We start from the raw sequence: 7,729 nt of genomic DNA, 5'->3' as shown, positions 1-7,729 counted from the left end.
CAATGAAGATCAATATGACGATACCGATGGACTTCCCAATGAAGAAGCTCAGAGATTTTATGGTCTTTTGAAAGAGACAAATAAACCGTTGTTTGAAGGTTCTTCAAACTCAAAGTTATCAATGTGTATTAGACTATTAGGTCTAAAGTCTCAATTTCATGTTCCTGATTTAGCTTTGGATTTGATGACTAAAATGATGCTAGACGCAACACCTGTTAGAGATGGTTTGCCGCAAAGTTATTATGATGCGAAACGGTTAGTGTCAAAGTTAGGATTAGGTGTCAAGAGGATTGATTGTTGTGTTAAAGGTTGCATGTTGTATTATGACAATGAATTTGGTATGAATGATGCTAACTTAGTTCAATGCAAGTTTTCACCAAAGGAATAACTCTAGGGTAAGTAGGGGAAAATCAATTCCAAGGAAAGCAATGTTTTACCTACCTATTGTATCAAGATTGCAGAGATTGTTTGCATCAATACAAACTGCAGGAAATATGACGTGGCATTATGAGAATAGAAGAAATTCAAGCGAGTTGCGACATCCGTCTGATGGTCAGGCATGGAAACACTTTGATCAAATGCATCCTGATTTTGCATCAGATCCACGCAATGTAAGACTTGGATTATCCTCAGATGGATTTACGCCGTACATACAAGCATCGTCTACTCCTTATTCTTGTTGGTCGGTTATTGTTACTCCTTACAATCTTCCTCCTGATATGTGTATGTCTAAACCTTGTATGTTCTTAGCTGCTGTGCTAACAAGTCCTTCTAATCCTACAACTGGTATTGATATTTTTTTACAACCTTTGATTGACGATTTGAAGAGGTTGTGGAATGGTGTCTTGACATATGATATTGCTCGGAGAGAAAATTTTATGATGAGAGCTGCATTGATGTGGACCATTAATGATTTCCTCGCTTATGGGATGTTGTCAGGATGGGGCACCCATGGTAAATTAGCTTGTCCTATTTGTATGGAAGATACAAAAGCATTTACTTTAAAATTTGGCGGGAAAGCATCGTGGTTTGACTCGCATCGTAGGTTTTTACCTGCTGATCATGCATTTAGAAGGAACAAAGCTGCATTTATGAAGGGCTATGCAGAAAGTCTATGACCCCCGCTTAAGTTGACATCAGAACAAGTTTGGAATAAAGTAAAAGATATGCCAAAGGTACATGTTGTTAATGGTGTGGCTTGTAAACCACAAGGTTACGGACAATGGCACAATTGGACAAAAAGATGTATTTTTTGGGATCTACCGTATTGGAAAGATAATCTTTTGAGACATAATCTCGATGTTATGCATATTGAGAAAAATTTCTTTGACAACATATTTAATACTGTGATGAATGTGAAAGGAAAATGGTTGACTAGAATTAAAATGGTTGAAGGTGGGTTGTAGGGATGGCTAATAGTGGCAATCTGTACTGTACTAGTATAAATCAAATATTTTTAATTACTCACTATAAAATTACTCTCCAAAATAAGTAAAATACTTTTCTCTATTTTACTTCCTTCTTTTCTCTCTAAAACGGTCTCATTTCTCTCATCTAAACTCTGAATTTGAAACTTAAAAAAAAGTTTGAATTTTTTACCGTTAATTTTGTGCCATCACATGCCGTTTATAATTTCTAATCAAGTTTTTTATTATTATTGTAAATAATTAAGATAATGATTAATATTTTTATAATTTAAATTAAATGTGTAGTGATCGTCCTTAAGTTTTAGTTCAATTAGAAAAATGTCGATATTGTTAAGTTAAACATTATATCTCAAGTTCAAATTTAAAATCTCGTAGATGCAATTCATGGTTTTTTTAAAATGTACATACTCATTACAAAGACACATATTGATTCCTACGCAATCATTAACAAACATTACATCAATATTACATTTAAGCATATCTGCAGGAGGTCGAACCCAATAGACCTTTGAGAGAGTACATTTGATCCATGCAGGACCACTGGAGACGATTGGTATCTTAAGATGGCGATGACAAATGGTGGATGATTGTTGTTTAATTCCCGAAGGAGTACCTGCAAGCACTCTAACACTCAAGTCAGTAAAAGTGGGGAAGAGTTGGGAGGAAGAAGAGGTAGATTGAATAAAGCGTAACTGATTTCAGGTGTGAAGACCTATTTAATTATAGGAGGCCGTCAAGGATTGATGACGTAGAGACGATTATTCCGTTATCAAATGGTTCTAATTGACTTGACACAAATTCAACACTATGATCAAATCCGACATAAAATGTGCCTCAAATCCGATCGTTAGTAGATTGGACTAAAGTCCAATGACCGCGATGATTAGGGCTGAGTCTGATCTTAAATAACATTAATAATCAATACATGCAAATTGGTACAAGAAAAGAAGAAGAGAATATGAAGTACTGAATGTGGGGATATATAAATCATTGTCGATGTCGTAGTCCTCACGATATTTATATCACGTTCTTCCATCTAACAATGCGATGCAATTCCTGTCTCTATATATGAAAAGTATGGTATGAATAGCTATGCCCAAATTTTCAAACAAGGGGGGCCGATCTTGTTTGCATCTGCTTATAGATTTTATTCTTCTAGTGAAAACATTTCAATAAATAAAAAGGAGGTAAAATATATTTTTAATTCTCAAAATATATTCAAGGGTGTGTCTATTTATTTTGCATCCTAAGGAAAAGTAAATACAAAGAACAACCATTGTCAAACAAATTAAGTTTCGTTCTAAAATATTTGATTTCATTTTAAATTGTCAACATATTTACTTCTTTTGATCTGAAATATAAACCCAAAAACAATATGCACGCGCATATATATATATATAAATAAAAGTAAATTTGTAACTACTTTCTCTTTATTAAATAATAATGACATTCTTAATAAACTACATCATAGTTAATATAAGTTTATTTTAAAATATAACTTTTATGTGATAGAATTTTAATAATAATCATAGATACAAATCATGATATATTTACATAATAAAATACTAGTATCCAGACAGACCCTCCCGTACGCCTATCAATTTTTCTATTACGTTAATGCATGTAATTATGTTGCACTAAAAAATTGTATATTAATTATAACTTAACGCTAAAAATTCTTGTCAACAATGAGGATAATTGATCTTTCATCTTTGTCCTTTTAGAGGCAATCTCTGGAATCATAAAGGTACACCACATTTTGATTATCTAAACCTATAATAAAGAGGATAGATAGATTTGATGTAGCCGAGAGAAGGATCCAGAAAATCATTAAACGGGAGCGAAACTAATTAAGTATAACATGAGAAAAATAATAGTCCGTAATAAAAATATAAACCCAAAAAATTTCAGATGAATGAACTAATTAAGTGTCATGATTTTATAATTTGATAGATTATTTGTGGATTTTTTTTTATGATTAAATTAAATTTCACATTTATTCATAGGATTAGCATAAATTTATTACTCTTTAAAATGTATAAAGTATAATTTTTAAAGAAGATTTGATCAAGTTCCGAGTATCATAACTAACCATATTTTTAACATATAAATTAAGAAGTTTCTAAGTTTAACTCATAATATATAATCTCCTATCACAAATAAAATTATCAATAAACAAAATAACTTTTACATAAAATATTATGATGATTATACCCAAAACATTTATCATCATTTCACTGAAATTAGATCCTAATATTTAAAAGAATTTGAGATTATATTCAATTACTAAAAAACCACTCAAAACTTAAGTGTTACAAATAAAGTTACACGTACCAGTGCCAACCCAACACATACTGATGTCTATAGTGGATTTAAAAATGAGTTTTGTTTTTAATATAATAGTAATATTTCAATTAACTTTATATATTTTTATTTAAATTTTATTTTTTGGGCTTTTTAGTAAATGATTTAATAAATTATTGTAATCAAATTTGTTTAACATTTCTTTTATAATCGATATTATTGTCAATTCATTTGATTTTGTTGAGAAATTGTTGAACTTAAATAAGATTTTATTAAATTTAATTTTGAAATTTTTTTTCTAACTTAAGTAGTAATTGTATAAATTGTTAACAATATTATATAAATAATATATATATATATATATATATATATTTATAAAAGAATCATGTCTTTTTTATATAATTAAGTATATCAATTAGTATATTTTTTATTTATTTTATTTCTCTTAAAGTTTCCACGAAAAAGAATCAAAAAATGCTAAAGTTTTTTTGTTAACATTACACTATATGTAAAAGAGAAATTTTTTGAAGTTCTAAGAGGTGGCCTACTTCTAGGGCTGACATTGACAGTCACTTAAGAAATAGTTAGGTTGTATACAATTAAAATATATGATACTTCAATTTTACCACTATTAAAAATATAACACAGACAGTTATAAATTTTGATAATTAACACAATACTATATTATCCTAAATACAAACCTCCATACAAAATAAATAATATTATTAAACACATAATATTTATTTCTCAGTTTTCGACAATTGACATGTGTAGGAAAAAAAATCAAAGATAATGATCACAATAATGTGAAATATTTATTCTTTGCTGAAATTGCAAATCAAACAGAGCAAGTTGGTTGCGTAACCAACCATCATACGCACTTATTTCTTCTTCTATATATTGTGTTCTATGTATCTCGCATGCTATTGTTTGTTGTTGTATTGCGCTTCTTTTTCTTCACATATACAGGCACATGATTGTGTCTTTTTTCTTCTGTTAAGATACTATTACAATGTTTCTCTTTTTTTCTTTTCTAAATTGTACTTTTGATAATTTAAGTTATTTTTAGACTTCAATTTGGATATTGAAGTATTTTTCGTTCCATTTTGTTATAAACATTAGATATTTTGGTCCATTAAATGGTTTTGGTTCTATTTTAGTTTTTAAAGTTACAAATATTAAACACTTTGGTCTCTTTAGTTACAAAATTATTTTGCTTGAGACCTAAATCTTGTAGGAATTTCTTCATCCACATAAGATCTTTATAAGTTTTACTTGCTGCAATGTATTCAGTCTCGATAGTGGATAAAGAAACACACTATTTTAACTTTGACGGCCAAAACACAACTCCCCCTACAAATGTCCTTATATGATCAGAAGTAGACTTTATGGAATCAATATCACTTTTAATATTAGTATTTGTGTAGCTTTCTAACATAAGTTGACCACTCACGTAGCATAAACATGCACGCTTTTGAAGTGCCTTTAAGGTATCCGAGAATCCACAACACTGCTCTCCAATTATTTTTATCAAGTATAGAGAGAAATCGACAAACAACTCCAACATCATAAGCAATATTGGCTTTGTGCACACAATAATGTACATCATACTACCAACTTTGAATGTATAAGGAACCTTCTTCATATATGTTTTGTCTTTCTCACCTTGTAGGACGTTGTTCTGAACTCAATTCGAATTGACTAGTAAATGGAGTACTAGCGGGTTTAAAATTGTTCATGTTAAACCTCTCTACACCTTCTAAATGTAATTATATTGAGACAACCATAATTTACCATTCTTCCTATCATTAGGGATTCTCATGTAAATAATTTGTTTCGCAAGACTCAAGTCTTTCATTGTAAAACATTTGCTCAAATCTTTTCATTAGACCTTGAATCTTCTTATTGCCATGACCAACAATCAATATATCATCTACATATATCAAGAGAATAATAAAATCACCACTGAAGAATTTTTTGACAAACACATAATGGTCAGAGTAGTTTTATCATACTCATGTTTCTCCATAAATGAATTACATTTCTTGTACCATTATTGTGGTGCTTGTTTGAACCCGTATAAACTTTTCTTAAATTTTCACACAAAATAGTCTTTATCATTGATTTTAAAGTCCTAAGTTTAAGGGAATGATGTCTTCACATCAAATTGTTCAACTTCAAGGTTTAAACTAGCATTTACCTAACCATCATCAAATTGAGGACATTCAAAATCAATATCATCATCTGATTAAATTCATTCACAACTAACCTTGCTTTATATCTTAGTTGGGAACTATTTTCTTTTGCCTTTATATTGTATAGCCATTTAATCTTGAGTGTTTTTTTTTTTACCTTTAGCCAACTTCACCAACTCAAATGAATAACTCTTATGCAAGGAACTCATTTTCTTTTGCATGACCTTCAACCACTTGTCCTTATCAACATTTGCAATGGCTTTTTGGTATTTCTATGACTTTCCACCATAAGTGATTATCACATACTCATGTAGACGATATCACTGGAATGATTGATGTTCTTTAGAAGACTTTTTTAATTGAGTCTCACGAAAATTTTAGTGGAGGCTTAAGCACAACATCAAAAAAACTTCTATAATTTGGTTTTTGTTTCTCAACTTTATCAAAGTATTAAGTAGTCAAATCTTCAAGAAATATCACATCCCAACTTTTGATAATTTTCTTATCAACCTCATCCCATTGTTTATAACCAAACTCTTCATCTCTATAACTTGAAGACACATTGTTTGGATTTGCTATAAAGTTTAGACCTCTCATCTCTTGGAATGTAAACAAAAACTCTGCAGAAAAACACTCTTAAATAACCATAAGGATACATCTATCTCTGACAATACTATGCTTGGAACATGACCTTCAAGTGGAATAGAAGGATAAATGTTGATCAAATCTACTATAATTTTAATCGTTTTACCCCAAAAACCTTTCAATAATTTTGCATGAGAGAGCATACACCTGATTTTGTCATTGATTCATAAACTTAGTTTATAAACTTAGTTTAATTCTAACAAAGAATATTATTACAAGCTACATTTCAATTTTTGTCGAATTCAGAATTCGTTTAAATTTTGTTTGTCGAGTAAAATTTATCTAACATTTCAAAATATGGCAAAACTTTCTTATATGTTTTTTTTACAAAATTTCAAGAACATAATATATCTTTGTCCTTAATTATAAGCTTCCATTGCCTTTCACATATATTAAAAATAAATAAAAAAATAGGTAGTGAATTTAATGTGTAGATGTTACAAAAATACCCTTTATACATGAATGTATTTAATTTTACTTTTTATTTTTCTAAATAAATCAATAGTATTAATAAGGGGTATATTTTAAAAATAATAATAAATGCATCTAGTATAACTTAAAAAGGTGTTTCTAATATGTGACAACTTATTTTCTGAAATGATGTTTATAATTAAGGAAAAATGTAGTATTATCTAAAAGATTAATAATATAATTTTATTTTAGTGAAATAATATCACTTTAATAACAGATAAAAATAGTAGAAAGTATGTCTTTGAATTCTAACTCAATTAATACACATATATTGTTAAATTGAATAATAAAAGGTATGTCTTTGAGTCCTAATTCAGGTAGTACAACCAATTGTAACTAGAATAATTCTCATATAAGACACAAAAAGTAAACAGCACCTACTATAAAGCTATCTAGTTTAATATTACACTAATTCTATATAATTTTATCTCAAATTAAATCACAAACCATCGAAAGAAGGAAAAAAGATGCTTATATCCTTTTTTTTATTTTTTATTCTCCAAATACCCTACTCTGAAACAATATTCTCTGAATGCCCTACTTTTTCATTCCAACAGAAAGTCGTTCCCTGGGGAAGCGACCTCCTGAAGAGGAATTTTTTTTATGCTAATAGGGGGTCGTTTCCCAGGGAAGCGACCTCCCACTGGGATTTTTTTTTTTTTTTTTTTTTTTTAAATTTTGTTTATT

This window comes from Cicer arietinum, chromosome 7, assembly GCF_000331145.2.
Source record: "Cicer arietinum cultivar CDC Frontier isolate Library 1 chromosome 7, Cicar.CDCFrontier_v2.0, whole genome shotgun sequence".
In the NCBI taxonomy this organism is placed as follows: Eukaryota; Viridiplantae; Streptophyta; class Magnoliopsida; order Fabales; family Fabaceae; genus Cicer; species Cicer arietinum.
Note: the sequence above shows the minus strand (reverse complement) of the source record.